We start from the raw sequence: 27,639 nt of genomic DNA, 5'->3' as shown, positions 1-27,639 counted from the left end.
TCATCTCTCAGACTTAAATAAATAACGCAGGCAAATATGAATCTCATGATTGAGAGCATCTGTTGGCATAAGCACTGCACCGGGGAAACATCAATTTGTTTGTCACTTCACATGCAAACATTGTTGTACTTTTCCATTCGCTTTTCATGATATATATTTTTCAAAACAGATTTCTTTGATTTACCTTATAGGTAGATCGTAAATTTTAAATCTATTTTCTTTACAAAGCAACATAGAATAAACGCAATGTTGCCTGTTTTAACAATGTCTCGTGATTGGTATTTAAATATGTGTTTTATTTTCAAAGATTCCCATTAGTGTGGTCATTTAGTGAGCCGCAGCGGATCGTTCGGGCGGTCCTAATATGGTCAACGCGGGGCTGTGCGTCGCCGTAGGTAACAACTAATTTGGTCTTGCCATTGAATAGCCAGGTCTCGCGATTTATAGAACTGCAACTCCTTTGTTCGGGGTAAAGTGCCGACAGCACAAAAGTCCTCTGATTGCTGCGGACACGCTTTCTGGATGAACAATACCACATAAACGCTTATATTATTTCTGCTCGTTTCATAATATAATAGTGAAGCCTTCAATAGCTGAGGCAAAATTGCGTAAACTATGCACTAAGGATTTCGCGATCCGAATTTATGGTACTGCGGCATTGATCTCAAGTTTCCTCTGAGAGTTTCGTTTCATTTAGGCATTTGATATTGATAAGACAGTGTCGGTCGCTAAGCCCTTGACCATTGACCCCTTTATTGGACAACAACGGCTATTGCTTTGCAGTGTGCGTCTCGATTTAGGACATTATAACACGCAGTCAACGAACTGCTCCAAGGTCATAATATTGACATTTCATAAATGTTGGACCGGCTCGTTAGCCATCTTTTTGTGACTGAGTCATATAATTAGTTCCAGCCATATTGTCGATAATATTTATGTACCTCGTTAAATTATATTCGATACATTTCAGTGATAATAATCTGAAAGACATCAGTCATTATATTATTATGTCAGCCAATTTTACATTTAAAGTAAGTTATCTTTCGAGACTCAATCTGCAATTTACGTACCTTCCTCGAGGTGCTCAAATTTTGTGACGTAAAATCTAGACATTTAAACTATTTTAAACCGAAAATGTAGAGCCAGTAGCAATTATCGCATCCTTGCAGCGCAAGCTTTCAATTAGCACCTCAGAGGTCGCTAATCTTAGCTCTACCTCTGTACCTGCTTCGTTTACTTCAAGTGCTACTGGAATATCTACTTTAACTTCAAGATAAGAGGGTGTATCATCAGAGTTACACAGACTAGCATTAAGATTAAAATCAGTAGTAGTTAGTTTGTGAGGCGCCCGCTGCCCACGCCCTCCCACTATCACGGTCGGGATTCGAATCGCAGTCAATTGTTTAACTGAGATAAATCAATAATAATGACAACACTTTCCTCGGGCAACGGCAAATATGGAGGAGGTGTCTGATTTATGTAGGTACCTTAATAAGCATAACAAGGACCCATTGTTGTTTTTACTCTTGGTTTAGTATCCACAATTTATAAGAGTTATCCCCAGTGACGGTGGCGACCTGGCTCATATTTTCTTTTACTTCGGCACTGAGGACTTACACATAGATTTCAAGGGCTGATTACTTATCTTACATATCACACAACTTTACTAAAATCTACTATAAGTCTTATCTATCCTAAACACAAAAAATTAAAACAGTAAACCAAGTAACACATTCATGAATACTATATGTACTTACATAAATAATTATAAACAAGAGTAGTAAATACGGCGGCGGTCTCTGAATCGGGTATGCACATACAGGATTTCCTTTTTAGACTAGCATTGGGTCAGTGTGCGAGCTATAGCATAGCTAGATGTGTAGCAACTACAAGTGTTTAAAAGAACCATCATTGGGACGCGTTCCGAACTTCCCTTGAATCATGTAGGATTATCATCACAACACATCACGTCTTCACTGCTTGGGCACGGGCTCCTTCCTATGAAGGAAGGTTTAGGCCTAGTCCACCACGCTGGCCTAGTGCGGGTAGGTGGACCCAAGTACATATAAGCAAGCGACTCTCAGATGTTTTCAAGCTGCCCGAAGGCCTCTGACTAGGCTTTAGGTACTACTGCAGCCGAAACAGCAACCGGGACCCATGGCTTAACGTCTCGTCCGAAGCACGTAAAACGATCAGAAAACAACCTTATGAAATCGGTCACCCATCCAAAAGGGTCATCGTGCCGTGTGTTGTTTAACTCAATGATCAGTTACGGCCACTGAAGCTAACTCGGCTGCAAACGCTTCAATCGTGTAGGACTATACGATCACGCAATTTACCATACTTAGACTTATGCAGCGTAAATAAAGCAGTATTTATTTATAAGTTTGGTCTAGACTAGCCACTCTTCGCAACATCAATAAAACACGATAGCGTGCGTTCAAATTATACCACGATGAAAGGCTATGAACATTAAACTTCGATCTTTTACAGCTCAAATGAAACCGGTGTACTAGTTTATGTAGATAACGAGTAATATCGACGTTCCAATTAACAAATTAGATTTTATAGTAAAACTGGTTGCAGAGAGCGCGCGACCTAGAGAGGTGAACAAACGCTCGATATAATACGAGTTCAACCCAAATTTTTGACCCATTTCGATGTAAAAACAGTGTGTTGGCTCGCGCGGGCGGTGTAAACGACCTAATGACGTAACCCGCGATAGACAAACGTCCGATGCATCGGGGGCCGGTTCTGTTTTTGTGAGGCTTTCTTCGGGCCTTTTGTAACGGTACTGGGCCAGGTTTAGGACGGGGTCAAGAGCCCTCGCCTCGACTCGTTTCGACAACCATGACCCACGGAAATGTTCTATTTTTTGCTTTTTCGACACGCTCCGAAGTTATAATGATCTAGGGAAGGAGTTTAATGAACTCGCGTATTGAGTGATTTATCTCTGTATCCACCTGCTGATTCGAGCAGTCGAGTGCACGTGGAGTGAATGTTTTGTCTCGGTCGCCGCTGGTGATGTAATGGCTGTTTTCTCAATGACTGGCGCAAGAGTTGGAGCTGTGACCTAGAAAACTTGAGTTCTTTAGGTTGCACTGATACTGTTTGCTCGTTGAGTTTCCAACTGAGGAACTTTGAAGTGCTTTACTTTAGATCCAGTAGAAAAACAGAATTATTATGAGGAAATATACTTAATTTCAATTATGCAAAGAAATCTACAGACTTTGTACTTGTATCATAAAAACATAAACCCTTACTCATAAAATAAGCTAACACTCTTAACCAAGAGCAAATCATGCAAATTATAGGAATAAGCATAGTTACACGAGAAGTACCTACAACCCTGAAGAACACTTTCGTACCAAGTGATATTATTATCATTAGCGAGAACATTTAGCCAATATAACTACACAACTGCTGAAACTAATGCCGTGGACAGATGCCAGCTCGCAAATAGAAGATGACACATTATTTGGTGTATTGACTTACGATGTTGATGAAAATTAAAACAAGAAAGTCCAAAATATACTGGATGACTGAAGGACATAAACGGGTGAAGAATAAGGATAAACACGTTTGTTAATAATACCTGTACATGTATTTTTTCTATTAACTTCACATCATCATCAATTCATTTATATTATTATCAGAACACATAGTTATCAATGTTCGAAAATCTTAAATTTATTAATAGAGCCCATTGATTAAGTATTTATTATTCATCCATTAAATTTGTGCATGGAACTTATTATTTTTAATAGAATAGAATAGAATAGAATTCATTTATTCACAAGAAACAAGGTTATACATGAGATCTTAAACATCAAATTACAGTTTCTATCATGCTTCACCGAGGAATCGGTATGTGAAATACTTAACAAATAAAATGTTACTTCATGCACAAATTGAGATTACTTAAATAAGTATTAAATGCACCACAATAATTACATAAATTAAAATACTATGCCAATTCAATACAATTAATTAAATAGGTACTAGTGATATGTCAATTGAAATTAAAATAAGAATAACAAAATATTAATACATATTAAAATTCATTTGCAATCTCATAATTTAATTTATAATTCATTCTTTTATAATTAAAAAAGTCATTGATTGAATAAAATACATTTTCTGTCAACCAATATTTTAGTTTATGCTTAAATAGTTTTAGAGGCAATTGTTTTATTTCATGCGGTATACAGTTATAGACCTTTATAGTCATGATGTGACAATTTTTGCTATACAAGGCACTATTATGCTTTGGTAGAACTAGGCGTTCTTTGTTCCTTATGTCAAAATTTACAATGTTGCCAGCTTTTTTATAAAGATTAGGGTTACTTTTAACATGTATAGCTGCCTCTAGAATGTACATAGAAACAAGTGTCATAATTTTAGACTTTTTAAACAAAGGCTTGCACGAATCGGTTTGTTTCTTACCGTATATTGCTCTTAAACATTTTTTTTGAACAATAAAGGCTTTATTAAAGTCTGTGGAGTTTCCCCAAATCAATAAGCCATATCTTAGGACAGACAATACATATCCGTGATATGCTGCAAGAGCAGCCTTTTGGCCTGTTATCCTGCTCAATCTATACAGTACATACACGAACCTATTTAGCTTGTTACATACGTTTTCAATATGAGATTTCCAATTACAGTTCCTATCAATTGTAACTCCGAGAAATTTGACTGTATCGGACTCTTTGATTGTTTTATTTTTATGTTTTACTGTGAGACCCATTTTCTTGTTGTTATAATTTTGGAATTGGAAATTAAATAATTGAAATGTAAATATTACTCTCGCTAGAAATACAATGTATCAAAAAATTTTTGGGAATAAAAAAATACAAATAAATAAAAGGTTACCAATAACCATCAATCATAAAAAGTATAGTCCTTACTCAACTACTAAAGCTTTAACTAAGAAAGGGCAATTTTACATTCACGAAGACGATCCCAGCTAAATAGGAGTAGTTTCCAGAGATGCCCTTATACGCCTGATTTGTGATTGTATTAAGGGCCTTCAGGAATGTTAAGTTTATGGACCTATAAAGGGGCCGACAAAACCGGCGAAGGTTGTTAATTTATGCATTTCTAAAGAACAAACGGTCGAACTTAGAGACATCTTGGGATCGGGCCTTGTAAGGATGAGTGTCAATTCTGCAGGATGAGATAGTGGGTTTGATAGCTCTTTTGCAAGCTGAAGTGGCAGCCATCTCTGCTGAGATGGAGGGGGGCTCTCGAGGGGAGACCACGAACATGCTAATGTAGCATTACCCTGTAGTAATCTAGGCTAGACCGTAGAAAAATAATATTGGTTAGATCCACCCGTTTTAATGGTTTAATGAGGACAATTAAGGCTAAGACTATTGTGGCTCTCCTCTGCGAGAATATGGCTGATGATATCGAAATAAACGAGACATTTCATTACTAATTAATAAAGTACAAACATGTCGCGAAAAAAATACTGTCTTTAATTTTATTTTGAGGTAAAAGTAAATCTTGTGCTCAACCATTATAGATGATTACCTATACGCATGCTTTTCATACTTTTCATTACCAGAGGCATTTATTTTGAAGCAATTTTCATAATTTACAGCCATAAGTACCTCTATTTATAATTTATAGTTAAAACTGAACGGAGTCCATTAGTAATAAATTACAGCCATCCTCGGTCGTCTTTTTGCCGTCAATTTCCCTTTTAAAGTTTTATAGCTTTTAACATGGTGAGGGAAACTCTATGACGCATATATAGGCTGTTTCAAAAAGGGTTTACTTAGCCAGATTTAACATGCTGCAAAGTGCACACGTAGGTTTTGGCTTAGTATATCCTTTTTGCAACAACCTGTATATAGGGTTGTGTGCTGAGGAGCACTTGTTTAATCCTAAAATATGGATTGCGAACCATAATTCGAGTGCCTTTGAGTTTTATTTGAACTATAATAATCGTTGTCTAGTGAACTACAAAGTGTTTGAGCACGTCTTTTGGCGATGCAATTGAGTTTCAAGTCTCATAATTCATTAATGATAACCAATTAAAGATTTACATGCACACAGCTTGCCTATTGTAATATATTATTATATTGGGCAAAGCTAGATACACTTTATTATTGTAGTCTATATAATTTGGCACTTATTAAATCACTGAAGGGCTTGTGAAGCGTTATTTAGACCAAAGCGACATTGAGCAAGATACCGAATGTCATACTAACTCTCCCTCCTCTCCGACCCCATACTCGAAATAGAGCTTATAATTACAAAGTAACTTAAGTATAATAATTTAATCTATGCTTATACACTCGCGTGCAATGTAAACAATAAAATTATTATAACTTACAAAATGTAATAATACCACATAACATTATAGTCACAGTTCAGTTGCCAAGTCACCGGTTCCCCAATTGGCTAGCAGAGAGCAATGTTTGGGTGCGTGCTCAAAAACGGTGATATCCGACGACGAGCGGTCTGTCTGTGTGTCTGTCTGTCTGTCTGTGACATCAATTTGCACCAGCCGGGGACTGCACCCACTGATGTAAGGGTAAGCTCACACTGAGTACTATAAATAAACTGGAACTGATGGTTGGTGGAGCTGATATAGAATATACTAGCTTTGGGTATCGCATATCAATGCGGGAAGTATAGAGAAATAGTATTTTCCAAACAAGAAACATTCTTTTGTAGGTGCACATAAGAAAGTAGACCCAGGGCTCTTCATACTGAATAACTTTTGTAACAATGACCTGGGGATATCACGGAAAAAAATTTACACAAAATACACTTTCTATCTGTCTATCACTGTGTCCTACTTTCGGATGTAAGATGGATTTCTACGAAAGACTCATTCAAATTTGAGTATTTTTCAAAACGTAGGTAAGCCTTATACAATGTTTTAGTGAAAAGTTCAGCTGAACAATTGTAACATAAAGTAATAAAAGAAATAAAATAAACCCCATCCACTGGTGTGCACGACGCCCAATCCTCTCTGCCGAGCACCAATTGCCGTGCATATGGTAGTAAACTTGCATCTATGACCTCATCCTATTGTGGCGAATGCAATGTACTTTTATCTTTTATGACGGAGACGAGTGTAGGAGTGACCGCCGCCATCGCTCACAAACAGTTTGACATTGTGCAGTAGAAGAATAATAGTCTTAGATTAACAATGTAATAACAAGATGGTGTGTCAGATATAATAATAATAATTTATTTATTTTCAGGTAGTAAAATCCATAAAATGAGTTAGTAATCCTATCTAATATTATAAATGCGAAAGTAACTGTGTCTGTCTGTCTGTTACTCTTTCACGCCAAAACTACTGAACGGATTTGAATTAAATTTGGTATACACATGGTCTAGACCCTAGGAAAGCACATAGGCTACTTTTTATCCCGGAATTCCCACGGGAAAACTTTTTAAGGCGAAGCGAAGCTCGCGGGAACAGCTAGTAATGTATATAAAACAAATCAAAAAAACTGTCCGCATATTGATGTCGATTCTGAAGGCAGAAATTCTTATTTTAACGCTGTCAAACTAAAAAATTTGCTAGCATAAAATGACATTTACGGAAAAAATCATAGAGTCGAATTTTAAATAGAGAAATTTAGGTTTTGACAGCACTAAATTTAGAATTTCTGCCTTCAGAATCAACATCATTGTTTACCTTCAAACCGTTCTAAGTTCAACCTAATGACAACCATTGTACCAATTAATAAAGTCACAATTTTCTAACTGAACTAATTCAAAATAAGAGCTCAGTGGTAGAAGTGGGGTGTTATTTGTCAAGTCGTTCCTTTTGCACTGAAATTTCCGTCAAGTTCGTATTAAAATATCGTTTAATAGAATAACAGAAATATTAATACTAGAGTAGAAGACTGCACATCTAGAGAATGTGAACCACTGGAACAAGGGGGGAAATGGGCCAAGCTTAGGAAGACAGTTTAGGGAGTATGAACAACTGTAGCATTCAAGCGAGCCAGGTGCAGACACTTACACCCCGCATATAATTAATAGTAGGTGTAGAATCCCTAATGCAATAATTGCATTGTTTTCCTATTAACGAAGTAAAATCCATACTGAGCCCTTAGCATGAATTTTCATCGTGAACTTTAGGTAAAAATACTCGATGAATTTTGTAGGAAAATTTTAACTATCGACCGACAGGGGCGCTGTTCATAGTTTCATACAAAATTACTCGATGAATGAAAATTCATGCTAAGGGGTCTGTTATACGTTACTACGTCTCACACAACTATAACTTGGTACTGGGGGGTCACTTTCTAAATCAACGAACAAACAAACCACGGTTCTACCTATCTCGTTGTATTAAACGTGCCGATTACACGACAGTTCTTTCAGTTTTGGTTAGTATAGAGTAACCCTCCTGAAACAAACAATATTCGTGACTGTAAGCAATTATTACAGGTGTAATTAGAAACACTGAATAAATCCGTCGAGGCAAGGCCGGTCAGTGAACCGTTTTATACCACCCTGTATATTACCACCATAGCTCAGCCACCCCTCGACTTAAATAAAAATAAGTTATTTAAGTACCTACCTACCTACTTGGATATTTTTATGAAAAATGTAACTTGAAAATGTTATTAAAAATCTTACCTATTTCATGTTATTTTACATTACAGTTACTGATGATGTATTTAGTTAAGTACTTAATAATATATTGCTTCATGCACTAGGCTCTAAAATACTTCAGGTTTTGTGGTTGCTGTAACATAATTATTGTATTAAATTCTTATTACAACGTTGTGGCGTTCTTGGTGCGAGGTCTAGTAAAGGTCCAGTAGTGGACGATTGGTTATTTTATTCCTAATGATAATGATGAACCTGATGTGATGACAAAAAAGCAAGTTTTAGTGTAAGTACCAATTATTTCAAAAAAAAGGGTACGCTCGTCAGACCGTTTTGTCAAAAGAAAATGACACCCGCGCGCTGGCCCTAATTCATACAAATTATGACCGTTTTATGAGATTTTAGGGCCAACGCGAGGGTGTCATTTTCTAGTGCAGTTGGTCCCGTCCTTACGCTAGTAATATATAAGTCAATGGTAAGTACAAAAAATTACATAATTCAGCACAACATCGGGCGCAAAACAGAAAATTTCCATTGACACAAAGAAGTAGCAAAAAACAATCAAATGTATCAGTTTTACGGCCAATAATTCGTGTGTTCGACCTCCCCTTATCGGCCATCACAGTTACGTGTCTCAACTATTAAATTATGTACGAGCCAGTCTTAGATTAACAATATACGTACAGGATGGTGTGTCATATACAAATACAGAGCAAAAAACTGTTTTGTTTTGTTTACTGACAAATCGTTTTAACTTCAACCTAATGACAACCATTGTGCCAATGAATAAGGTCACATGCTTATCTTCAGACCGAACCGAAAATTAGAGCTCTACGGTAGAAGTCAACATATTTCTTTTGCACTGACACTCCATCTAGTGTGTATATTGTAAATATAAGGAGTCGGTGTAAGTATGACGAATTGAGTTTTGTAGTTTCTTTCAACACCACCAGGTGTTTTTGTGGAGTGGAATATTTTAATTTTGCCGTGGAACGTGCGTCGACTGCTTATGAAGACCCCCCTCCCCCTTTACCCTCTTTTATTAAAACTTCCATACCTTACATAACTTACATCCCTACCAATTAAGGGTTGGGTGGAAGAAATAGTTTTTTTGGCAATAAGCCCGCCTTGGCTTATTCTCTGCATTTTTTGTGTACCTATTCATATTTATATAAATTCATGTGTACAATAAAGTGTTTATAAAAAGGAATACCTAATAAAGAGAAGCCCAGCTATTGATGTGAAAGCTCCGGCGACTAGATAAGAATACCTACGTTAGTATAAAGGCAAATAATAAAATAAATTAGAATACTATCGATTACTGGGCCCAGTCAAATATCATTCAATTTCTACGAAATGCCTCTTGTGGTATGTTCCCGAACGGCTGAAAGCGAACTGAAAACTAATCAAAGGCTGTAAACAAAGTGCTTATAAATTTCAGGAGCCTGGCTTGAGATTGGGGATGATTGTAAAATTGTGAATGTTTACTACTATATTTGTACACCTTCCTCATTTATTCTATAAGTCATTCCTCCACCCAAAGGTTGCCTGGAAGAGATCGCTTTTAGCGATAAGGCCGCCTATTGCTTTAAGTCCACTGTATAAATTGTTATTTGTGTTCTGTTTAGACAATAAAGTAGTATTCTATTCTATTCTATTGTAGTGTGGGGTGGTCGCCACAGAAAAGATCAGCTACCTTGCACTCTACTTGATACAGTGTTCAGAAAAGGGTGGAGAAAGCCAAAGGATTTGCTCACAGGATTATTCTAACATTTATGCTGTTTTATATGAAACTAGCTGTTCCCGCGCGCTTCGCTTCGCCCTAAAAAGTTTTCCCGTGGGAATTCCGGGATAAAAAGTAGCCTATGTTCTTTCCCAGGGTCTTTACCGTATGTATACCAAATTTCATTCAAATCCATTCAGCCGTTTTGGCGTGAAAGAGTAACAGACAGACAGACAGACAGACACAGTAACTTTCGCATTTATAATATTAGTAAGGATTTGTAATTCCGTGAAAAAGTCTGTTTCCTATTATGAAATTCGCGAATAAGTTACTCTATTAGGTAGGTACACGTATGGAGATATTTTTTTAGTAAATATGTTATTCTATAAAGTATACTTATGCTAAAAGTGTAAACCTCAAATTCATATACCGTATTGTAAATTTACAACAAGTTTAAAATTGACTTTGAAACACACGAGTTTCGGCACTTTCTGCCAGTCAAAAAGTTGAAATTCGTGTAACACACCGTCAATTTTAAATCTATTGTAAAGTTGCAAAAAACTCTATGAATTTGGGAGTTTGTATAGTTCTCATTTTTACAGCCAAGTGTAACGTTGTTTGTGTGCTACCGCTGCTATAAAACATTCTCAATATTGTAAAATGCTTGTTACATTTTTGAATTCTGAGAAAGATTTTATTCTCTTTGTATCGCAGAGTCAGTTGCTGCAGTTTCCACTACGTACTTACGTATAGAAAATGTATTTTGCTTTTATCGGTTAGATTCTTTGTATAAAATATTAAAACAAAGAGAGAACATCGCAGAAAATATGAAAAAGAGATCAGATGTAGCAGAAAATAAACGTTTCTAACATATTTTTCATCTTCAAATATTGTATGTATAAATTGTAATGAAATCATAAATTAATTTGGCGCTTTGTGGTGTCTTGTCTGTATAAATGTGCAGCAAATCCTAGAGATATGCATGATGGTTGAATCATAATAGGAAAGTCAAATAACAATAATATCGTAAGTTTTTTTTTAATATTCCGGTTCATTCCTTTCAAATTTATGAATGTAGGTAGTATTATTTATTTTCAATCCCAAACAATAATACATGGTCTGTGAGTTATGCTTACTTGATCGATCGATCGATTGAACTGACCAAGTTCTTTAAATTTGTGGCATACAAGTGCCACAATAAAACCTAGAAACGTTTACATTAAATCACCATTATGATAAAAGTCATCTTTCTAGGTGACCTCCTTTACTTTCATTCACCTAGTACTTAGTTCTGTTCTTACTGCGCTAAATTTACCTCACCTTACCTCGTCAGGTAATTTAGCAGGCACATTGCTCCGTCTTGTCAACAACTGAGACTTGGCAGTCACACTATTATCACATATCCTATGATTCACACCGCATCAATATTCGTCCCTGCATCTGTCAGATTAACCGGAGACACTCGTGACAACACTAGAAATTACCTCCACTGCGACAACTATTATCATCACCTGTAAGCCTTTATAATAAGGAGCATTATTGCCTGTCGCAGAATAGAGTGGAGGAAGCAATATTGTTCTGTCTGAGAGGTTATTGAATTGGCTATTGAATATAAAATGTAGTGTTAATTGTTTTTGAATTCAAAGACAGACAGACAGTGTGCTTTTATGAAAGCATATGTATAGGAACGTTATAAACAATACTTACGTAGGTATTTATTTCAATTTAAACAGACTTTACGACCAGACCAGCCATTTCATAATTGTCCTACAATCAAACACGACGATAGCATCATTTCATTTCAACAGTAAGTAATAATAATTTTCATCAGCACATGACCTTTTTAAAAGGGGTATTCTGAGTGAGTTTTCACTTGCTCATATAGTATCTAGAAGTAGTATATAACCATATTTAAGTATACATAATTTACCATAAATGCTCGATTATACATGATAGATTGCACCTAACGAAAGGGGGTTACATAGAGGTTCTAACAACTTAAGTTCTAGGACGTTTGGAAATTAATGGAAGAATAAGACAACTTTTAAATAAAATTATACATTTGAATCAATCCACTCTATCTACAGAGCTAGCCGAAGCTACTCTGGCATACAAACACAAATACCTACATTGTAAATATATATCTTCCCTCTTGTATTGAAGGGAAGAAGCGGTACGAGCGAAAATATCGCCAAAATAACCACCAAAAAGATGTCAAATATATCTTTGTGTATCGGGCTAGTAAGTACAAGTGCAAATAACTTAAAACGCGCATAATTTCGTCGATATTTAGGTTTAACTTTCACGTGACAGTGTTACAGGAAGGTGTCTTCCACAGTACCTCCTTGATAACGGTAAATATTAAATAAGATGTTCCCAAGTCAACACAATTACATTTTCAAGAGTCATCGACGACGACTCAACGGTTACGGGTGGATGTTGAAGCGAATTTATTGACAAATAAATAAGCCTACGTAATGAAAATGAAAGATTCTGATACCTCATGACTCATGATGTAGGTAAATATCAGTTCTTAGCACATCAACAAGCACTGGAGACTAGAGTTGGCAATTCAAATTAATTTAAAAAATCCTCTGAATCTCCTCGAACTTACCTCTTAGCAAACCACGATCACACACGTTCAAAAAGGTCAATAAATTATATACAAACATCGTATGAAAATCTCGACTGAAAAATTAATAGTGTAAATGAAAAATGATCGCGTAAGTTGGGGTGGATAGTGTGTTATTCCATTATCGGCCAGGGCTTCTACTTTGACTTTACGGATTGGGTTTCGTTTGATGATAGGTAAGGTAAAAAAAAATGAGACATTATTCCATAGGTACTTTCTATTTCTCCGTTGCCGAAAATATTCAGCATTCACCAACTAGCCAACATAACGACAACGAAGATTCCCTATACTCGTATCACTACTTAAATAAACAAAACAAAACTCGGTTCAGCCGTTTGGGAGCTAAGCTACCACAGACAGATACACACACACATACACACAGAAACTCATAACACCCCTCTTTTTTCGTCGGGGGTTAAAAACGTTTAAGGTGTTCCATAGAAGAGGTCGTGTGACCTAGAAGATATCGAAAGCTCATATCGCGCGCCCTCGAAGTTTTATGTGTCCCATAAACACTGGACAATAATTATGGCACACAATACGATTGATATTGACATCGTACCATTGAAGTATTATTACTATATTAGTTCAATGCATCGTACACTGGGAGTGAGCCCCCGGGTCGTTGCGCCGCGCGAGTGACGTCACCGATGACCTTCACGCGACCGCCGCGCCGCCGCCGCCGCGACGCTTGATGCACGCGGGAAAAATCTCGCACCGAAATAGTGGAATGGGAGTAGTGTGCTGTATAGTTGTATACAAAGGTAGAGGAGAAATATGCAGGGTGTTGTAAAGGTGGGAAGTCGTTTAAGTACCTACTTCTATGTAAGTGCTTATTATAAAATAGGGAGACGGAATAGGAAAGAAGACGAGATAGGAAAGTAGACACAGCGCAGTAGGAAAGTAGTCGAGGTCCTCCTGAAGGTTTGTATCTAATGAAACCGGAAAGCTACTCGTAGGCGTATAGATCCAGTGGCGTGCTTTGCGAGAGGCCTACGTCCAGCGGTGGACTGCTATAGGCTGATGATCATGATGTATGAAGTAGAAGTCAAATTAGAGATTTTTACATAAAAGTCCGAATTTGAGTACCTACCTACATTATAATGTATCTGAATGGTTGAAGTCGCCCATGCAGCATTAGCTCAAATACTCATAATAAGTCGAAAAAACATTGCTAATTTTTACCTAGTAAGTACAACATGGTTATCGCGCTCTGACGCCTGCTGTGAGTGCTGTGGCACTAATTGAAAAAGTTTTAATTTAAATAACATTTTACTTATGTACTTACCTATTTGAGTTTTTTAGTTTCTCTTAACGGCGACGCCACGACGGCGATGGCGTAAAACGTAATGACATTATATTTTTTAGCTCCGCCCACTTCTTTTACTATGTGTCCTCGTAATAGTGCTCATATTTCTGTGCCACTTCGGCCGTCCCACCTAAACAATCATAATGTTACATCCATTTATTATTCTCATGCGCCTATGAGGATCATATTTCATGCATGATATTATTGAGTTAGGTATTTATTTAAGGGCCAATTATACAAATCAAATAATAACCTTTACATTAATTAAATTCAATATGCGTGAACGCTGTCGCGGTTGTAGCGATACTGTCATTATCATCACGATTCACGACCCATCACCTCCCCACTGCTGGGGCACGGGTCTCCTTCCAATGAAGGAAGGGTTTTAGGCCTAGTCCATCACGCTGGCCTAGTGCGGGTTGGTGGACCTCAACACAAGCAAGCTCGTGCTGAGGGAGGTGTCGGGTAAGTGGGCAACCCGACTGTCAGATGGTTTGAAGCTGCCCGAAGGCCTCTGATTAGCAACCGGGACCCACGGCTTAACGTGCCGTCCGAAGCACGCCGGAAGCGTCCAGAAAAGAACCACTTGAAGTCGGTCACCCATCCAATGGCTGACCATGCCATGAGTTGCTTAACCTCAGTGATCAGTTACGAACACTAATACTCACTCGACTACGGACGCTTACGGATGCGATACTATAGCGATATTGAACTAATAGCAATATCGTATACCTTCCCCAAAATCAAGTAAGTATATTAACCGAGATTTTTGAGTATCGCTTACGGATTTACTTTACAAATTACAATATAATATGTACTCACGACTGTAATCCCCGAAGGGGTAGTCAGAGATGGCTCACAAAGCGAGCCACCCACTTTTCGCAGCACATTTGTACTCACGTGATAGGTTGCGAACCATATCGCCGTTTTACAATAATTTTCATATTCGTTCAAATGTTCGGCCATAGTGTTCATCAAACACACGCTCAGCATAATATCAGCCCAGAATAGCCATCACTAAACTCGCGTTAACCAAACAATTAGTTATATTAACCATGAGTCAGCGTCTGACATTCACCGCCTTTGAAGTGAACCTCCCTGAAACCTTCACGAGCGGACAATGAGACGGGCAACCAACACATCTAGTCATACCTGAAAGTCTTTATCTCAACAGAAACAGAGTTCAAATTCGTACTGCAGAACCGCAAATGCAAGATGGCTGAATTGAGAAATGATTTTCGGACCGACGTTTTGTGGAAGTCGGTTTTAAGTCGGTGTGATAAGATTCATTTTGCTGTTCTTGGATGAGGTAGTAAATTGTTGAAAAGTGAGATTTTGATTCGCGTAAGTTTTTTGTTGACTATCTGATTTGTAAATTCGCGAGCAATGAAACAGTTCCACCCATTAGGTAATTGCTATGCTATGTCCTTGAAATACATATTTTTTAAGTGACTTCAATTCAAAAATGGAGGAGGTTTTCAATTCGTCTGTATGTTTTATTTATTTTTTTGACATCAGTTTACTTATACAGGTTGTTGCAAAAAGGTTATACTAAGCCGAAACCTACGTGTGCAGCATGTTATATCTAAGCCCGGAAATTATATCAACATGTGATAGAGTGGTAACAAATAATTAAAATAAAAATCAAGACTCACCGTTTATTAAAATGACGTCCACCCCTGTGGATATCGTGAGGCAGACGTTGTATCTGAAATTAAAAAAAAAAAAACAACATTATATTTATATAAGCATCCAACTGGGTGCACGCTAGAACACACCAGCCCAATGAGGTAAGTTTCGCCTTTTTCTTATACAGGATGTTACAGAGAGAAGAAACAGTGACTAGTTTTAATAGTGGCTATATACTTCGTAATAAATAGTTGATAGTAATCCGACCATTTCAAAATAAATAAAATAGAAACTCTGCAAGTTACGTGACTTGTTACTATGGAAAAGTTAGTATATTTTGGCCTAAAAGTCAATCAAAAGTTATTCAGAATGACCGCTGAGTCACCCGTTTTCAACTTAGTATACCTCTTTTCTAACATCCTGTATACTTTTGGCAAACCCTGGGGTGCCCTGCGTAATCCTTTCCCCATGTGTTAATTGACTACGTGTCTCCCAATTCAATTGGGGTATTATCGGAAATTTAATTAGGTACCTATTAACTTCTCCAGGAAAGCTGATATGCTTATGTTAATGTGGGTAAACCCCTACACAATAATTAATACATCTATGATATTATATGTATGTGTTATTCCTATATAATTTAAACGAGTATTTTTCATTACAAAGTTCTTACTACGACGAAATAGGTACTTACTTAAATTTTTGCGAATTTTATTATGACTCAGAAAAGTATTTTTACTTAAAAACAGAAAGCCAAAAAGCAGAAGCTACCGTCTAATAAAGTTTTAACAGAAAAAATACTAAACTCACAACACGACAAGCATTCTAATCAAAAATTATTGAACCCCGATAATGAAATGCAGCGGGTAAAAAAATAAGAATTTATCGATTTTGTGGCAACACCAGCCAAGTAACCAACACATGCTGACCCTCAGAACAAGTACTAATGCAGACCCTTGCGAAGAGTTTTTGTTTCTTTTCTGAACAAGTTTTAGACGGAGTTTTGTTCGAGGCCAGTGTGTTTTTATCCTCTTTTCTCTGCATACTTTGCCATTTATCTACAGATAATGCTATGGAATCCAGAGGTCGCTGCGAAGCCATATTACCCTATTATGTTATTTTTATAAAATGTTTACTAGAATTTTATGCCTCTAGCCTGAAAAACTGTTACTTTAGTCGAATTCCATGAGTAAAAATAATATTTTTAGCACTCTGGAGTACTTGTCAAGTTCTAAGAATCAATAATGGGCACTGCCGAACTATGGAGACCCTATAAGTGCTTTATATTTTCCGTAAAGTGATCCTTACCTCTAAAGAATCTTGGGCTTTATTATGTTTAATAAAATTTATAAAGTTTCAAGATCTTCCTCTTCATTGAACTTTGACATGATTTAATTTATGGTATTAGAAGTTATTAGCTCATGAAGTAATCAAGGATTATAATTAATGGTTAATGGACGATCATTGGACGATTTTCTGGATAAATCAGTCTTATCAGATATTGCACGACGGAATTTATTTAAGGAATCAATTTACGGGAGCATAATAAGAGAACGACGGCGAACCGAGCGTTCCTTATTGCATAAAAAATATAACATTATAATAATTTATAAAACTTAAATAGGTCTTACTTAATTACCTACATTATATGCCATTATACAATAGGTACCAATGAAAAAATTCACACAATGTTTAATAAGATCTATGTAGGACTTATAACATCATTAATTACAATCGAATATAGGTTCACTTCAGTACTAGTTTCTCTAACGACTCTCTACTGTGCGGCTAGAGCCAGCTAGGCTATTTCACACTCTACCTATTCAGCGTTTTCAAAGGGATATCTACTATTATCTACGGTTCGACCACGAATAAAATGCTACCTCGTGATTTAATCACCAAATTAATAAACAGACAACCCAATAAAATAACAAAATATTCGCGAGCGGCATTTCGCAGAACAGTATCGTCGGATGGATGTAAACGAAATTAACCCATAATCAAACCGAACATGTACACACGGGCACGTGTTTGCTTCGAATCCGAAACTCAGCACAAGGGTGGGCATTGTAGCTGGGGTCACTCTATATGACGAAAAACTAAGTTACGGAGCGCTGCTGCGCGAGCCACGACTCTATCCCGTTGTATTAAACGTGCCGATTGCCCGACAGCTCTCGCTCGTTCGTTTTTCGTCAGAATAGAGTATGAAGCTGCTCTTTGAAGTTAACTCAAATCAATTTTCGTCCGACACTCGCAGCGCAATCCGTGTTCAGAATAATGAATGCTTTGTTAATATTAAAATGTTTGCACAAAAACGATCAAGACGAATGTGGTCGGACGATGCCATAAGGGTAAGGATCAAGTGTTGAAGACAGAGGTCTTTATTGCTCAACTTTGCATTAGCATTGTCGATCTTTATCATCGAAGATTTGCATTATTATATATTGGATAAAAAAAAATGTTACTGTACTTTTAAAAATCTTAGTACCTTCAAGGAATCTCCTGAAAACCCGACCTCTATACATTGGTGATATTGTTATTATCATAAATAGATACAGTATCCAATAAGATCAATACTTTACAAATTGAGAGAAGGCTTTGCATTGTGGTTGTTCATACTTTTTAACTTTACGTTGTACACACTTTTAAACTATTACATGCTACAGGCGGGTCGTTTCATCTCCCTAGAAGAGTATAGTTTTATAATCCATTGTGCTGCGCGGCGCAGCTAGCGAACATTACTCTCAGTCAGCGACATGGGTGGAGCTATAGAACCTTCTGGAACGGACGTAACGAGATATTGTCCATACACCATTACGTACGCCATCACTACAAAGTCACTGTTTTCTCACAAGGGGGAATGTTGGTAGCACTGGGGGGTTACTCTATTCTGATGAAAAACTAACCAACGAGAGCTGTCGTGCATTCGGCACGTTTAATAGAATAGAACAAGATACTATTTATTTATTTTTACTTATTTTTTCCTCTTAGAGAGTGACCCCTCTGAAACGGCTCTCTGTGCGAATGTGCATTCGGACTGCGAATAACTTTGTAGGATTTCGAAGAAACGTCTATTGATGTAGAGCGGGCGTTGGGAAATATGGACGTTTATGATTATGTTTCGGAAATAGCTATAGAACAGCCGCTTGTCTCCTTGCTCAGTGCGGTAAAAAGTTGGGGTTGGGGTAAAAAGTTTGGTTCACAGTTCAGAAATAGGATGAAGTGGACAAGATTAATCAAATGAGACAACATAAAGTATTATGAGGAACTGGGCCCTTAGACTTGGATTTTATTCAATAATAAGCAAGCCGAAATATCTCTATACTCGATATTTTGATTTGAATGGACCTAAATAAATAAGTAATACTGTATTTTCCATAAAAATATATCACAGATACGAGTGGTACTCACAACAATTTCAAATGTTTTAAATAAAGACTTTTTGTATGACAATTGTATTTAAATGCACATTAAAATGTTTGTACGTAGGGAAGGAATGCCCATGAGCCAACATGGCGTGGCTGCCGTCATATCAAGAATACTTTATTTTATTGCACATCGACGGTAAATATTAAATTCCTAGTGATAAATGAGTCGTTGCTCTGGACTGAAAAATATACACCGCTCATTATAACTTCGGTTCTACCTTTTTTGGCATAAGATTTTTTTGCCTAATCTCGTATTGCATAGTAACGTTTGGTCGAAGTCTCGTTACGCCGAAAATCGTATGGCATAAATCTCGTTTAGTAAAAAGTTATTTCGCATAACATTGTTCAGCCTAATAATGGTATGGCCAAATCTTGAATAGCCTAATAATGCTATGGCATAGGTTTATATAAAGTAATAATATTCGTTTGGCTTTAACTTTTACGGAGCGTCTCCCTACATAGCGCAAACTGGTGCCTTGTATTGTTTCCGCTGTTTGGAAAACGCTCCGCTCCGCTTCGCTGCGCTCCGCTTTGGTTTTGATGAACATGTGCACCTAACACGCTCCTCCTCGCTTTGCTCGTCGTCGCACCTATTTTTAGGTTTCGATCTCATGGGGTTTGTAATAATTATATTGGTCGTTAACTTTCGATTTTTTGATCATACAATATCGTGATTTTCGGGTTGTAGGAGAAAAATACCACAATTTTTACATTTAGTACATACTTAATATATTATTTATTAAGATAACATTAGGAGAAACAAGATTATACATAGGTATAGACGAACATAAATTTGAGCAAACGAAACTTAGGTGTTTAAAGATTGTGCCTAAAGAGTTTTAGACGAAACGAGCCTTATGCCACATAAGTCTTAGCAAAGTGATGGTTCGGCCAAAAAAGTTTAGACCATACGAGTTATGCGAAATGAGTTTTGGTCAATAAAGATTATGCCAGATGAGCGGAACCCTATAACTTCAAATGTTTAAATTCATCGTATAAATATAAAATTTTCTGATGAACGAACACACACTACAGTTGTTGTAAAATTGATGTAAGTAAAATATAATAGTAAGCCGAAAGGTGGGTTTACGGGGTCATCCTAATAACTTTTGTTATACGACTTTTGGAAATTCACAAATTTAAAATTCTGCTCTCAAAAAAAAGTTACGTGACCAGAGTTAGCCGTAGTACAAAAAACACTCGCGGTAAAATTATCTACATATGACAAAAAAACAGACACGTTTAACCTATAGCACCCCTCTTTTTGTGGGGGGTTAAAAATCACAAGACAACTTATCATGAACGGACTGTACATGTCGGACTCGACGACTGATATGTAATTTTCAGCACTCTCGTAATAAAATTATTGCGGCCATCAATCTCCACTCATGCTCATAGTTGCGACTATCTCATTTTTATATGTAAATGTACATAAAATTTGGTAATTTTTAAATAAATGGGGTCAATTTAAATAATATTTAGTTCATTGAAACAAAAATTACTCGGTAGTAGGTGCTTCATAAAATGAAATTTTATTAGATGCTCGTAGAAGAAATGTACTCGAAACAAATACTACTGACGGTAGTGAAAAAATCCAGTTCTGTAACAGTTTTCACATGCTTAGAGTTTTCATTTATTAAGTTTAGTGTGTGTTGTAAACTGTATTATGTAAACAGACTAAGGGATGATTTATATTAGACACAAGCAAGCTTGTGCTGAGTGTAAAAGAAAAATACTTAAAAAAAACTGCCCTCCAGCTACTTAACCTTTGGGGACACCCTATATACTGTATCATACAGTAAACACCCTGTATAGTGAATCAATACCCCCAGCATGGCACGTGCGTGGGGCCGTGGCGGAAGACCAGCCAAACCTAATAAACACTCGCCGAGTCAACGTCTCCAGGCCTTGACCTTGCGTGATGAGGCTACTACACGAAGTGAAACAGTAGCGGCAACTAGTAGTGATGCCATTTGTAGAACCACTAGGACTCCACAGGAAGAATATACTTCACGCGATATTTTTTTTATTAGTAGGTACTTAGATAAGTAAATTATGTATGAGGATTCTGAAATTCATCACACATTTTACTAAGTTGAAACTGATGGATAATGTCATCATAATTCGAAAACACTGATCATCAGAATCCTGATAAATTTCAATCTAAAGATGAGCGAGGAGCTGAATGTTGTTATTGAATATCTGGTACTTATTTCAGTAAGAAAAATATCTACCTAAGTATTTTATTACAATATTTATTTAGTACAAGTTTGTATATACATCGAGTCATAGGCACAAGTTACTGTTCAGTTTAGTTTACCGAGCCAAGCCCTTTAGGTGGTCCGCAAGGGAAATCAAAGTGTATTTAGCTATGTACCCTATTACTTACTTACACCCTCAGATGGTCCTGAATTGCCTCTTGATTGCTATTTGTTGAAGCATCTTGTCGCTATGTCGCCAATAATTTGCCTTCCGAGAGCTTCTCCTTAAAAATACTTTTTGTGCCAATTCCTAGAATCTTCCCATTCATCAAAATCTGTATCTGGGGGCACGGCAGTGCCCCCACCAAGTCGAGCAAAAAAGCGGCACGGCCGTACCATCCTTTTCTCGAAGCAATTCAGGCCATTTTCGACCCCTTTATAATTTACAGTTCATACTTCGGTATCAATTTTCTCCTCAGTGACCGGGCCTTTGGGAAATGGTGGTAGAATTAGAAAGTAATCGTGACAATCAACAAATACACTAACGGGAAATGAAAAAGTTCCACTCACAAAATAAAACACCAAACTACCTACCACATTTTTTTAGGTAGTTAGGTTAGGTAGGTACTTAATTTAAAATTTCAACAAAATATGATCGCAATCGCTTTTAGTTGGTTATATCGTGATGCTCTGTTCAATTTACATCAAAGTTGCAAAGGCGTAATTAAGCTAGCCTTTTCCGTTTAGGAGTAATTTCGTGCTTTTCTCAGTGGAACCTTTTCATTTCCCATGAATGTACAGTTTCCCAAAATTGATAATGCACATAGAAATCTTCGTAATTGTTCGGCAACGGTCGTATTCCCGAGCGTTAGAAAACTATTATGTATTTAGAGTGGTTAAGTCCATTTTCTTCATGAAATTTTAGTAGAATTATGTAATTGGTGCTAAAAGAGATAATTGATTTATCAGTAACGAAATTTGATTCGATAATTCATAATATTCCATAATATTAAAATTTACTTCGAAAATATTACAGTAGGTACTTTTCAAGTATCTTACTGAAGCTGATGTAAAGATGGATGAAAGAAGGTTTGAATAACACAAGGTTTATATTATAAGGAGAAATGGATTTCAAACACAGGTTTACATTAATTTTTTTAAATCTCAGTTCAAAAGTATTTACAGCACTGATTATTTTACATTAATAAAAATGTTTACATTAAAATCTCAGTTCAAAAGCATTTACAGCGCTGATCATTCACAATTATATTACAATTACAAACTTGGTCTTTTGGGTGTGGCTATATTGGCAAAGTGAAGTCTATCAATGTGACGTATATTTTATTCTTAAATGTGGCTCATAATATGGCGTCGTCAAAAATAATTAAAGTTGAAATTAAATTCACATTTGAAAAAAATAACAAGAACGATGTGTAATTGCAGCTCTTTATAATTCCACAAAAGTAATACTGATCTTGACCTTGAGACCTTTGACTGATCGGTGACAGCCACCGACCGCCCAAATTGTTTTTGATTATGTGTCACATGATATTGACTACTATTTCTTTCGAACAAGGATCAAAATGCAAGTGCTTTGTTTAAGGCTCTAGATTCAATGATTCGGGTGTTTCCGGGAATACGACAGTTTGCGAAGATTTGCATGCGCATTATTAATATGGGAGAACTGTATGTAGTACTTAACTGTAAAATTTTACGTTGAATATCTTAATGAAAAATCTGAAGCTGAATTTGAATCAATCGTGCACGGCTGGTAATAGTAGACCTATGTAGTATCTATCGCCTATTCGCTTATAAATAATATTATTATCCGTTTTTTTTAAACATAAAATATAGTTTCCAGGTAAGTAATTTATGCAAAATAAAACGGTACTTCAGTTACACGGTTGGTATTAATGCTAATGATTTGATTGTATTTGCATTTCTTTGTGAAGCCTGCACTCAGACAGATTCTAAGTGAATAAGAAAATAAAACTAAATAAGATTCTAAAGAGTGTTTCGTATTTTATCATTGGCGAAGTGCAGCTGTTGATTGTCCACCGGGCGAGAAGGAGTGGTTATACGTTTGACATTATTTTCACTGACAGTTGATTATACTTAATTGTACACTCACGGGCAATGCAACCTTTCCAGTGATATAAGCACCAAATTACCTAGTCCTATGTTGAAATGGCTAGCTTAATGACGCCTTCTGCAATATTGAACTAAATTTAAAAGCGGAAACATTTTGATCAAATTTACTATTAAATTATTAAAACAAACGGAATTTTGTAAGTGGAACTATTTCTTTGCCCGTGAGTGTAAAAAAATACTATTATTATTTCAAATCCATTTTACCCTTTTTCCATTTTCTCCGGATCTTAAAGTGCACGTTACTCAGCTAAGGCAGCAGGATCTTATTTAAATACTGCTCTCGTTCGACCAATTCAATTACAAAACGAAATAGCAGAGGTTGAGGAGAAAGCTGAACCATGTAGATAAAATATTAAGTACTTACCTACTGTTTTCCTAAAAATACTATGAGCGTTACCACAAAAACTAAGACAGTATTTAGTAGCAGTAGTAGAGGTTTAGCGATATCAACCTATTAAATTTCAGTGTCAGTATATTTATGTTTGCCACCGTGGTTCAGCAGATTAGTTGTCAATCGCTGTTATGAGAGGAAAAGGGGTAACTCAGGTCAGGAGTACTCTGTACAACTTAAATAATAAATAAGTAGGTACCTAATACGAAATTTTTTGACTTTTTACGTCCCATTTTGTTACTAAGTACATAACTTTTGCAACACTCTGTATGAGGTGCAGTAGCCTTATTTTGTATCATGGCTTCGAAATCTTTGTCATGAGATTTATTTATATTTATAAACACTTCATTGTACATTACAAAGTTACAATTAATAAAGGTGAAGAACATTAAAAGAAAACTAACAATGTACAAAGGCGGGCTTATTGCCAAAAAGCAATTTCTTCCAGCCAACCCTTGTTAGGTTGGGAGAAAAGGACATTAACGCTTTCAATCAATTAATTGTATACTTGAGATTGTATACTTTCTTCAAGTAGTACTTTATCTATGGATCTACTTTCTTATTCAAATACTCGTATCTCTTTGGTAGAAAACAATGGCACTAGTTTTATAAAATTTCCCTATTTCCGTTGATTGAAGGTGAGAATACAAGATAGTGCCTATATCATTTGTATAATACTTACCCATAGAAAGTTGCAGTAACTAAACAAATATTTTAAGCTTAATTCAAAATGCACTATGTAAAGTTTTCCTCAATGTCAAGTTAAAATAGCGAAAAAACAAGGTTTCTTTATAAATAAAAATAAACTCACTCACCCAAACACATCGTAAACACCACTATATTGACGAGAAAGTAAAAGTAAATAGCCTTCCAATCAACACAGGCGACTACGTACATCGCTTTTGTACCATCAGTGAAACCTTCCTAGGCCAATTTTAAAAGCATATCAGAACAAGATGAAAAGCCCTCACCAGAAAATGTAGGAACTGAAAGGCGTGGCAGAGGAAGACCAAGAGAAACGTGGCTTAGACTGCATGAAAGAAAATATGAGAGAGTGTGGAGTGAATGAGGATATGACCATATAACAACGCGGACTCGACTGATTCATTCTCAATGGATATGACAGGTGTGCGAGAGACATACTCAGTACTTACAAGTACTGATGTTTGTAAAAAAATAGACAATAGGGCCTAGGCGGTAGAAAATCGGCTGATTCCCCGACAGTACCTAAGTGGCTTGGATATAGACCGACCTATCAACATTTACGATAATAATACGAGATTCAAAGTTACAAGGCGGGAGCACGGACCAACGTTATGGAGGATCTAACCTTCCAAGTTTTACTTCGACATCCCCGTAATGGTATTACTAGGTAGGTTTTAGGTAGAACGTGCTTGCAATGGAATCATCATAAAATGTAATTACCTATACCTAGCTGTATCTAAGGGACCTAAGGATGCCCTCTAGCCCATTGCACCGACGAACTTATACCCTAGACAGGAAAATATAGCGGTTAAATTAAAACTGCACTCACAAGCAAGAAGGCATAGCACCTCATTATTCAAAAACGGAAAAGGCTACCTAAAAAATGCATCGGAATATGTACTGTAACGCTCCGTGCACTGATACTGTTAATGATGATGACATTTAAAAATCTGTATCATAGAATATAAGATATATGGAAATTATCCTATTTAATCACAAAAGTAAGATCCAATTAAAAATCTGCTTAAATTGTAGGTTACTTTTTATCCCGGAATTCCAACGGGAAAGCCTTTTAAAACGAAACTTGCGGGAACAGCTACCCATGTATCATGCAAGCACTAAATGCAAATAAGATTTCCTAGCTAATTCACGAGTAGCAAGACAATAGGACTCGGAGGGGCAGTTACAACCTTGACAGAGTTTTCTCAAGACCAGGCCGAAGACAGGACTTCATTACCATAAGTTTCAGAGAGTAGTAGCGGATTGTGTGTGTGTGGTCTCGGGACAAAGTAGCTAGCTAAGTTACTATATACCTACAGTGTTAGAGATAGGTACTAGATGTAGATTGACTTTGTAGTGAGGGCAGAACTTGGATACAATAGAGAAATTATTCCACAGATAAATTTTATCTTGCTATTGAAAAATCTGCCCTTCATGATTATTTTATAACCTTTAAGAGCGACCGTTAATGATGTTGTAGAATACTTAAGATAATGATTATACAATGGGCAAAACTTTGGGATATGCACGAAGGTTTCATTCGAGAGAGCCAGGTGCAGACACTATATAAACACCCACACAGAGAATCCTATCCTAACTAATATTATAAATGCGAAAGTAACTGTGTCTGTCTGTCTGTTACTCTTTCACGCGAAAACTAATGAACGGATTTGAATGAAATTTGGTATACTACGGTCTAGACCCTGGGAAAGAACATAGGCTACTTTTTATCCCGGAATTCCCACGGAAAACTTTTTAAGGTGAAGCGAAGCGCGCGGGAACAGCTAGTATACCTATACATATAACCAAATAGAAAAGTACAACAAAATTCTAAAAGGTTCATTACCATTACCAACATAAATCTTTCTGAAAATCGTTGAGGACATCTGTGTATTCAAGATACAAATCAATTAGATATCTTTCGAGCTTTCAAAAGTTACGCCTGCAGACTTCAGCATCACGTCTGGAAGCTGACAAGAAGTCATTACCGTCTTTATCTGAGCCAACGGGGTAGAAATCTCTATCCAAACTATTCTAGACTAGTTTAATACAAGTTGGTTTGTTCTAAGAAGGTCCCAAGTCTGCTAAAGGATGTTTTACATCCTATGTAGTGCGAGTGGTTAGTAGACGTACAATTAATAAGTTAACCACGTTAAAAACCACGGACATTCAACACTAAAAGTGTCCTAACTTTTCTTGATAAAATATGGGTCTTAGATATGGACAGGAAATCCGTTCAACCGTTTGGAAGCGACTCTACCACACCGACAGATACATATTAGTCACACCTGTGTGTGTCTGTGTAATAGATAGGTACCCAGCAGACACATTAAACTTAAAACACCCCTCTTTTTCGTTATGGATTCAACATCTATTGTGTAAGTGTACGAGTCGGTCGCCAGGATTTGAGATTTACAAAATGGCAATATGCTGTGGCCTGTGCTTGTAAGTAGTGCCTCCTTGACAGCGATTGGGTATTGGCTGATGATGATAATGGTGCGCAAAATGGATGCTTTTAATATTTCTATATTTTTTTTGCCTGTAGTATTGTGTTGGTGGAGTGCCAGGCCAAGTTTATCTTCTCTGCATATTTCTATTAATTAGTGTTCTGTTAACTCTTTGCACATTGTGGCAATGGCGTCGCAATAGCGTGGCGTGGCGTACTGGCGATGGCGTAGCCGCGAACACCGGACTTGCCTCTTAGACGTCTCACTGAAACTCGCTGGCTTATAATTAAGAAAATGTGCGGCGAAATGCAAATGTGCTCATGGAATGGCGCGGCGTGATGTTCAGTTTTTCAACTTACATTTTCTAGAATTCTTGGATTATTTTTGCATGCTGTGGCTATAATAGCGATAAGTATGTAGATAGATTA

At 36.7% G+C, this 27,639-nt stretch overlaps 1 protein-coding gene across 1 annotated transcript in view; it reads right to left on the bottom strand.

Moving 5' to 3' along the window:
• Positions 1-27,639, bottom strand: part of LOC105394159 (ecdysone receptor) — a 165,235-nt gene that overhangs the window by 118,578 nt on the left and 19,018 nt on the right. The window contains exon 3 of the mRNA XM_038117440.2: positions 15,915-15,967. The gene's annotated coding sequence lies outside the window, so the exon portion shown is untranslated. The remainder of the gene's footprint in view (positions 1-15,914; positions 15,968-27,639) is intronic.

Source organism: Plutella xylostella, chromosome 10, assembly GCF_932276165.1.
Source record: "Plutella xylostella chromosome 10, ilPluXylo3.1, whole genome shotgun sequence".
NCBI lineage: Eukaryota > Metazoa > Arthropoda > Insecta > Lepidoptera > Plutellidae > Plutella > Plutella xylostella.
This window is presented reverse-complemented; position numbering and strand designations above follow the sequence as displayed.